This window comes from Oncorhynchus kisutch, linkage group LG8 (genome assembly GCF_002021735.2).
Source record: "Oncorhynchus kisutch isolate 150728-3 linkage group LG8, Okis_V2, whole genome shotgun sequence".
NCBI classification, from domain to species: Eukaryota; Metazoa; Chordata; class Actinopteri; order Salmoniformes; family Salmonidae; genus Oncorhynchus; species Oncorhynchus kisutch.
The window spans coordinates 58671753-58681093 of record NC_034181.2 but is presented as its reverse complement, the minus strand read 5'-3'; positions in this window follow the sequence as shown (position 1 = coordinate 58681093).

The following is a 9341-nucleotide window of genomic DNA, read 5'->3' as shown; positions in this document are numbered from 1 at the left end:
ATCCCCATAGTTTCCAAGCAGTTGAAGTAAAAACAATGTATATATGTATCTTAACGGGAAACTACACGTATATTAATTTGCGAGGAAAGGTTGTTTTAACAGCATTGTTTGGGAATTATAGTCTGTGTGATGAAACATTCCCATTGAGAGGCGTCTGAAATACCTCTCTTTAATAGTTGTATGTTTTCTGCAACAGGAATTGATGCAATACCACCCTGCCCAATTGAACAGCAGCTTCCTGTCCCCATTCAACTAATAATTTTTTTCTCTCCTTGTTTATGTGAGCCTCAGCTCCATGCAGAGCAAAAATCTATTTGCCATCTCAGATTGTCATATTCCCTCTCACCTACCAGACTTGCCGCAATTATTGTCTAGCAGCCACTTCTAGAGGAGAAATGGTCCTCTGAGTGCCAATGGCTTTTTTTTTTGCAACCAGCCGCTCCAATGCCTTCCACATACCTACAGGAGATTAGAACTGGCTCCTGGTGGGCCGGCTTAGAAAGAAGAGTTGCAGAGGGACACATGGGTTGGTGGTTGCCTCTCTGTCCCCCAGAAGTAGCAATCAAAAGACAACTGCTGCCCATAGTTGGAGAGAAGTTAAGAACAAGGGTTATTGCTGCTTCTTGTGCTAGTCCTGGGCACTGCACCCGTGTGCTGCTGCATGGCCTCACTGTCTTTATTACACATCATTTTAATGTAGACTAGAGAGGGAGCTGACATTTTTATTGAATTATTTACAAGAGAAAATAATGACAGCAGGGTCTCACTGCTAAACAAATAAATAAATCACAGGTTTAATCGAATTCGGGGATGATGTATTGGACAGGGACGTTATTAGGTTAGATACTAGATGTTAACCCTTGCATTGCCAACATAATCACAGCACGGTGATTATATCTTTGTTTTATTATGGTCAGGGCGTGAGTTGGGTGGGCAGTCTATGTTTGTTTTTCTATGTTGGCTTTTGAGTTCGGCCTAGTATGGTTCTCAATCAGAGGCAGCTGTCAATTGTTGTCCCTGATTGAGAATCATACTTAGGTATCCTGGGTTTCACTTTTGGGTTGTGGGTGTTTGTTTTCCGTGTGAGTGTTTGGTCCACACGGTACTGTTTTCGGTTTTGTATATTCACGTCATCGTTTGTTGTTTTGTTCGAGTGTTCTATTGTATTTATTAAAAAACATTATGGACACTTACCACGCTGCGCATTGGTCCTCCGATCCTTCTCGCTACTCATCCTCAGAAGAGGAGGACGAGAACCCTTACAAGCACATTATTCTATGCAGACTAGAGCTTAATTCGAGTTTAGTTTGCCTTTACGGTTTACCAACATAACACGGATTCTCTCTGTGGATCCATGCTGATATGGAGAACTGGGATGTTGAGTATAATTACATATAGTGATAGTGTTTCAAAGACAGCCAGAACAGAGCTAGTGTTGCTAGCTAGTGGTTTGCTAGTCCTAGCGATCAATTAAATGGAAGTATTTCTGTCAGTTATTCTGAAGCAACTTTTCAGATTTCAAAAGGTAAAACTGTAAAACCTTTTATTTATTTCATTTTTGTTATCCTACGGCAATTGCACATGATTCGTCTGAGTCTTTTGATCATGATCAGCCCTAACCACAAAAGAATAAAAGGGCAACACTTGCAGCTAATAAATAGTGTGCTTAAAAACCTACCTGAACTGACATCGAAGAGTGTGTGGTTATCATATCCCTATACACTTTCTTCCTCTCTCCCATCTGCACCGGCAACTCTCCACAGACGTCCAGAGCCTTTCATTCCTTCAGTCTCCTTATTTAAATTTTAAGACCGTGCCTGTAAATTGTATTACCCACCATTATTAAAGCCACATGAAAAAAAAGAAGAAGAAAAAGTGGGACATTAATTCATTGTCTGAGAGGGCGCGCAATGTGATTAAAAGACAGAGAGACAAAAATAAAATCCACAGCCTCATTGTGCATGGGCTCCACTATAATTGCCAATCAAAATCCAGCCCTTTGTCACTCTCCCTTTCTGTGCCCCATCCAGATATGTTGAGCTCATGGTCTGGTTTGCTTACCCTCCACTTGACACTTGCTTCCCCTCCTTTCTGTGCCCCCTGGGGAATTAAAAACCATAGACAGGATGGCCCTCAGGCCCTCAGCTCTGAGGTCACACAGATAATACATGTGCTAATCCTCTGTCGAGAAAAGGATGAGTTTATAGAGTGGGGATGAGAAGAAAATGACGATAACCTTTAGTAAGTACAATGGCCCTCAGATGCATTTTGCTGCAAACTGCTGTCTCACTGTACCAGCCGGTGCTGCTGGCTGAGAATAGGCCACGATTCACAAATGAATAATATTATTCCAGCACAGATCATGTCAGCATACTGGTACGGGCGAGGTTGGAATGTGGGACAAGGGCCACAGACACAAAAAAGGAACCATTACTAAGTGAAGCTCAAAATTACCCAGGTTTTAACAGGGATAACTTTTTTTCATTCTCACAATGAGGAATTATCAGCAAAAAGGGAAGGTGGAGAGAGATGGGGGGGGGGTCTATGTAATAGTGGGAGGATCACCATTGATAAAACCATCGAAACTCAAGGGCTTTGAACTGACAGGCAGCCCGAGAGGAGCTTCTGTAAAGAAGCTGGGGAGAGATAAAGGGACAGTATTCCCCAAACTCGAATAATCCCTCGACAGCAGAACCCCAGAATCCCCTTGGGTGATGTTCTTAGCCTGATCTAAAATTATTAACTTGCTCACAACTGGTGGGCTGAGGGAGCGATCAGCCGTCTGCAGGATTGGGTCCTTTGCCAATAAAACGATACGCCCTGGACAGTACTACAAGGGGAACTGCTTGCTATAAGGAGAAGAATATGGAAGATATATTCCTGGTTATAGAACGATAAAAACAACCTCCATCACCCTCAGCACATGACATAATCATCCACTGTGGTGTGGGTTCTGAAGATATCAGATACAAACATTCTTACTCAGTGGCGGTTCCGGTTTGTATGGCTCCCTGGACGGACCCCCCCAGAAAGCACCATTCTGCATTAACTGTCATTTTTTTTCAGACATTTGGAACAACACAAATAAATAATCCTACAATTTTAAAACGATATATAAATATAAAAATATATATAAAAATAAGACTCATCAATATCAAAAAGAAGTTACAAAGACAAATAGAAACACATTTCTATTGATTTGGCACTCGAGCATCAATACATTACCCATCCCCCAATACTGTCAACTAAGAGTCAAGACTAAACCAATTCACCTTGGTGGTGTGCAGACTGGTTTTATATTATTCTTAACGATTTTGCACAAACCAGAAAAAAATGCAACAATTTGTCTGTGAAACTACATATTTACAGTATTATGAATGAATTGTGGTTTATTTGGTAGCATTTCGTAGTGTGACTGATTTTACTCATTGCATTAGTACTGTATAAAGTTAGAGGTGCGATATTTGATAGATTCCCCCTGCTCCCCCTACCCCCGACCCCTCCCCATCTCGTACTTCTGAGTGGGAGAAATTCCCAGGCAGTAGCCTGCTTAGCTCACAAACTAGAATCAGGGCTCCCACTCAGACAACTGACCCACAGTCCCACACGGTGACATGATATCAATGACGTGACGTACAAATGAGCGACAGAAAACCGATGGGGCAAATGTCACCATTCCTATGTTTTTTGTGTGGGCGCCGAACAAGTGGCTATGCTGTTTATAATGTCATTTACAAGGACGTCATGTAGTGCATATTGAAATCCACCCTGAAACATACCATTCTAACATACCATACATGTGCCGCCCCCAGCAAGATACCGCCCTGGGTGGCTGCCCAGGTCGCCTATACCTAAATCTGTCACCGTTCCTACTTACTGCCTATGTGGTTATAATTTTATTCAATGACTACATTTACAGAGCACATGTACTCAGAGGACTACTCACTAGCTAAAAAATCATACCAAAGCATCTGTTCTCATTTTATATTCTCATCATGGTTTAGATATGAAACCGAGGTTAAGGTTTCTCATACCTTGGGTATCAGTCTCCCGGTTTCTCTACCACACACTCTAAAGGAATACTCTACCTGTAGTTTCAGAGTCCTGTGGCCAAAGATCAGAATCAGGTTCAGCCAGGCAGAAAATGGATGCCAGGGTCATACAGGCAGCAGCGAATGAGGAGCAGATGATCATTTTCAAGGTTCCTAAAAATGTACTGCGCTGTGACGTTCACTCAGTCACTTAACTGCTGTGTGTTTACATCTTAGATGGACTCCAAACGGCACTTCAAATGACATTTGAGAGTTAAAATGGCCAATTAAATCCAGGACCATACATGACATGTCTTCAATTACTGTAGGCCTACTGTGGAGGGCTCAAATATAGCACAACTCCCATTGCTCTTCGATCGTCTAAATTACTTTTGAGGTGTGTGTGTGTGTGTGCGTGCGTGTGTGCACACGTGTTTTGCCTGTGGACCCGCCTGGGCTCACCTCTGCGTTGTAAGCCCCTCCATTGTGCATATGCATTTGTCAAAAAAGCTCCATAATTTTCTCATGGGGTCTCCTGGTGAGCCACATCTCCCAGTGACTCCCGGTGAACACATTCATTATTTTATGAAAGTAGAACCAAGCTGAGAGAGTAATCAAAAAAAACATCAGCTCACCCTCTCTGCAGAGAGAGAGAGAGAGAGAGAGAGAGAGGGGAAAGCGGACACTCACAGGAAAAACAAACACTGTTGGTTAATTTTCAGATCTGGTACTCTTCCAAGCTCATTAAACAAAAGACTCTGATTTATTAAAAGCTTTTGTATAGTTTGAGCAGCTCTTGTGATACGGGACAATGAATAAGTGATACGTTCTTTGGTAATTTGCAGAACGATACAACTGTATTATTTACACTGCAAACCCAGAAGACCAACACCATGTGGTAACATGAGTAAATGTGACAGGGTTCTGTAGGCAGAATCCACTTAGATTAGAACTATCACAATCAGCCACACATTTGCATGAACAGCTACAACCTTGGAACTGACATTGTGATAACATGTGTGACAACTGACATATCACAGAGCATACTATTGCAATGGGGCAGGCAGCAGGGCTCACGCTGACCGGCACCACAGAAATGACCAAGCTGGGATCAATTTCCCCAACAGCATGATTGCTGGTCGATTTGGCATTCATCAGTACGGGTAGTACCTTTCACCTAATGTATTTGGTTTTCTATTTCATCAGACTTCTTCAGAGCCATGCTACAATTGTGACTCCTCTTTCAGTAGGCAGGAGGAAGTCAGAAAAAAAATATGAGAAGGAAGATTGACTAGTAGAGAGCAGAGTAGGAGGGTTGGAGAGAGCAGGAAATAGACGAGGGCACAGTGATCCCTAAGAGGGTAGAGCTCACTGACCTAGCTCAATACCTCTCAAATGTTCTCCTTTCAGACTGGGCCAGGCTGACCTAAAATTACCAGAGTATTGGAATTCTTCTTTGAAGTGGTACTCTGACATGCAATATCACATACAAACAGTATAACCGTATGTGGACATTTGTGATGATGTAAAAAAAAAAATACAAATACAAAAAATAACTCGTTTTTATTTATTTACAAAATGCCTATACAAAACAGTATTTTGTACCCACTATTTTCCTCACCTCCCAGAAACTGTACTTTTGGATATATGCACATTGTGTATTTCTTCTTTGTTCATTTCCGTCTTCACCATACCTCCTCCAAACACTTGGTGGAGCTATAAAGTTATCGCCTCAGAACAGTGAAATTAAGCAAGAACAAAAGAGATTGTGAGATACCGCATTAATGAACAACGTGGGTTTCTGTGATAGGTGTGTGTGAGAATGTGAGCTTGTATTCATTGCATGCTGTACCATATCTTTGATGCAATTCAGACTTACTTTCACCTTTGAACTTTTGTCTTTAAGCCTGCCATATTGCGCTCACTTTGCACTTTCTCTCAGAACAATTGCCTGCCCATTTTTCCCCCACTTTCTTTCCACCAATTTTGTCCCTTACCCCCATGTCTGTCACTGAGATCTCTGTTTAAAGCAATGTTTGTCATGGAGATTGACCTGTCAAACCTGAAACATGGCTGCAGTTACATCAAGATACAGGCAGAAATGCCCTTTGTGGTTTATGAATCATACACTTTATCGAGAGAAAACAGGTTGTTCCCTTAAAACACTCCGTTGAACCCTACGCTTGAGCAGGCAAACTGTTATCTCCTCTCCCCGACATGCACCTCCTTCTCCTCCTACTCCTCCTCATCTCTCTCAAGCCGACACGAGCTATATCAAAGGAAGCTAATGAGATCATTTGCGTTGAAATTACACAACACACTGTTTTGTCAGATAAGTCAAATATAACAAGCAATGAGCTTGCCGTTAGTCAAAGCAGATGAAAAAGAGATCAACCTTTCAACGAAATAAATAACAGAAACTAGAAAGAGCTACAATCTAAATGAAACTCACCAGATAAAATAATGAGAATTATAAAAGACAAAATGGGGCAAGATGAATGTTAGCAGTGGGACCTACAGTGGACTGTCTAACAATGTGGAACACATTTATAATGTTTCTTTAGAACAGTCTGTTTGCTAAAGCAACAACGTTATTAGCCTATAAGAAAAGGAAAAGCTGTGTTTAAATGTCTCACCATTTCACAGGCATGCTGTTCACCTTTCCTCTTCTGATTCACAGAGCACAGTGGGGTATAGGTGATAGGGAACAGAACCGAGAGCCGAAAATGCACTTAAGCTGTGAGCCCTTTCCAGGTTATCATTTTCATATATTATTAGGTGATTATGGTGCACAATCACAATATGCTGTGAAAGACCGTGTGTGTTGTATGTCAAGATACTCTGGCAATTGATATTGACATTTATTCATTACAACAAGTTTAATTCGTCTTCAGGCCAGATTCAACATCTTTCTTGAAAGGCCCTTAGCATCTGCTGAATTATGGTATGATCTAGCCTTGAAAAATGAAATAGAACTCTGATGTAGCTCCATTTTGACTCACAGTACCTCCATCAAACAGTATTGCTGCTGTCAACATCCTATCTAATCCTCAAGAAATTGTAGTGCATCTTTCATGGCTCACATTTTTTTGGTGAAATCAAATGGCTATAATTGAATACGGCTACAAGTGGCTATGCTGTTTATAATGTCATACAAGAACGTCATGTAGTGCATATTGAAATCCACCCTGAAACATACCATACTAAAAAATGCAAAAAAAAACTTCACATAATGTTATTCCTCATAGCATCTGCCTCACCCTTTTATATTTGTTCAACTTCTTAAACATTAACTCATAGGTATCTCACTTCAAATGTTGGGTAACCTTTTCACATCGGAGGTCAGGACAAAACCAAGGACTACAAGATGTGTGGTGTAGTGACTCACTAATGCAATGCATTATATTTAAACACCTATGAAAATATGCTCTGGTTTATTTGAACATCTAATCAAATGGCTACCCAGACTATTTGCATTGCCCCCCACCTACATGTACATATTACCTCAATTACCTTGACTAACCCCCGCACATTGACTCTGTACCAGTACATCCCTGTATATAGTCTCGCTATTGTTATTTTACTGCTGATCTTTAATTACTTGTTACTTTTATTTCTTATTCTTATTTGTATTTTTTACATAGATAAAAAAAAAACTGCATTGTTGGTTAGGAGCTCGTAAGTAAGTATTTCACTGTAAGGTGCATGTGACTAATACAATTTGATTTGATTTAACTTGTTTTTTTTATCCTAAATGATGGATGAGCTAATTTGGCAATTATACAGGTGTCCTTAATTGCCAAATGCATAAGGAATCCTGTAGAGGCCAGGTATAATCTCATGAACAAAGTTATTGTGGTCTTTAGAACTTTCACTGTTAGAGGTACATTTTATGTCTCAGTGTGTTGGCACACGTGTGCGTGCGTGTGTGCCAGTGTGAGCAAGCTCTGTTTGAATGCTAGTTTTCCAGAGGAGAAGGTAGGCACTGCAACACATCACTCGAGGAGGCACTCACATGTCTTTTATTTCCTTTTGTGGTAACCAGGTAAAGAGTCAGAACTCAGCACTGACTGTGAAAGTTGCTCAAAGTCTTTTTGAAACCAGGGTGAACGCAGCGCTGACACTGATACATAAATGTGGGGGATAGCATGAAAGACTCTGCGGAAAGAGGTTCAGGAATACAAGACTCTCATCTCAGTGTCATAAGCACCCTGCCCCTTTGAAGAAGAAAGAGAATGAAAGGTCTGAAAGGGAGATGCTCGTCTTGCCTCAATGCTGCTCATACTAATTTCCTGCTTTTCGGAAAACAGCAGGCAAATAGTATCATTATTAGACAAATGTCATAACAAGTAATAAAGGTTTGTTTGAAAAGCTACTCCCAAGTGTTGATGATTATCATCACAGTGGAAACATGTTTAAACATTCAATGAATGTTTGGGTATTAAAACAGTGAGATTATCAGACAATACAGGCATAATGCACAAGAGCCCATGGTATATCATGAATAGTCTGAAACTTAAATACCCTGACCTAGTGAGATATACATGGCAGAGGCTTAACCAAGCTAGTCATCTTGATTACTTTCTTATGACATTCTCTCTGGCATCAAAAGTTTAAAATGTGTTGATGGGGACAGAATGCGGTCGGATCATCACATAGTTATATATTACTCTTGCAGAATTTCCACGTGGGCGAGGATATTGGAAATGTAATCAAAGCCTACTGGATGAAAACTTGTTTTTAACTAGGACCGAAGAATTTATAACTGACTTCTTCTGACATAACATACGTACAGCAGATCCCCTTATTGTATGGGACACTTTTAAATGCGCCCTAGGGGGCCACGCAGTTCAGTTCTCATCTATAAAACTACAGCAATTTAGGTCAAAAGAGTCCATATTAACAAAGGACATTGAAGGACTAACAGTACAGACAGAAAGCAATAAAAACAATCTACCATAGAGGCTCAGAGTAAGCTAGAGGAAAAACAAAAATAAATGGAGGAACTTATTCAAGAAAGATTCAGTGTAATAGATTATAAAAATAAAGAGAACTGGAAGGAATATGTGGGAAAATGCACCAAATTATTTTTTCAATCTTCAACATAGAAATGCTACCATTTAAAAAAAACTAAAACTATACAAATGATGGAGTTACTCATGATTCACTGAACGATATTTTGAAAGAGGAAGTAAAGTACTTTAAGCATATTTTTTTGTTTCAGTCTCCACCATCTCCACTAACTGAAGCTAATTGTATGGATTTCTTTCCTATAAGTAAGGTAAAATTAACATCTGTACAGAAAGACTC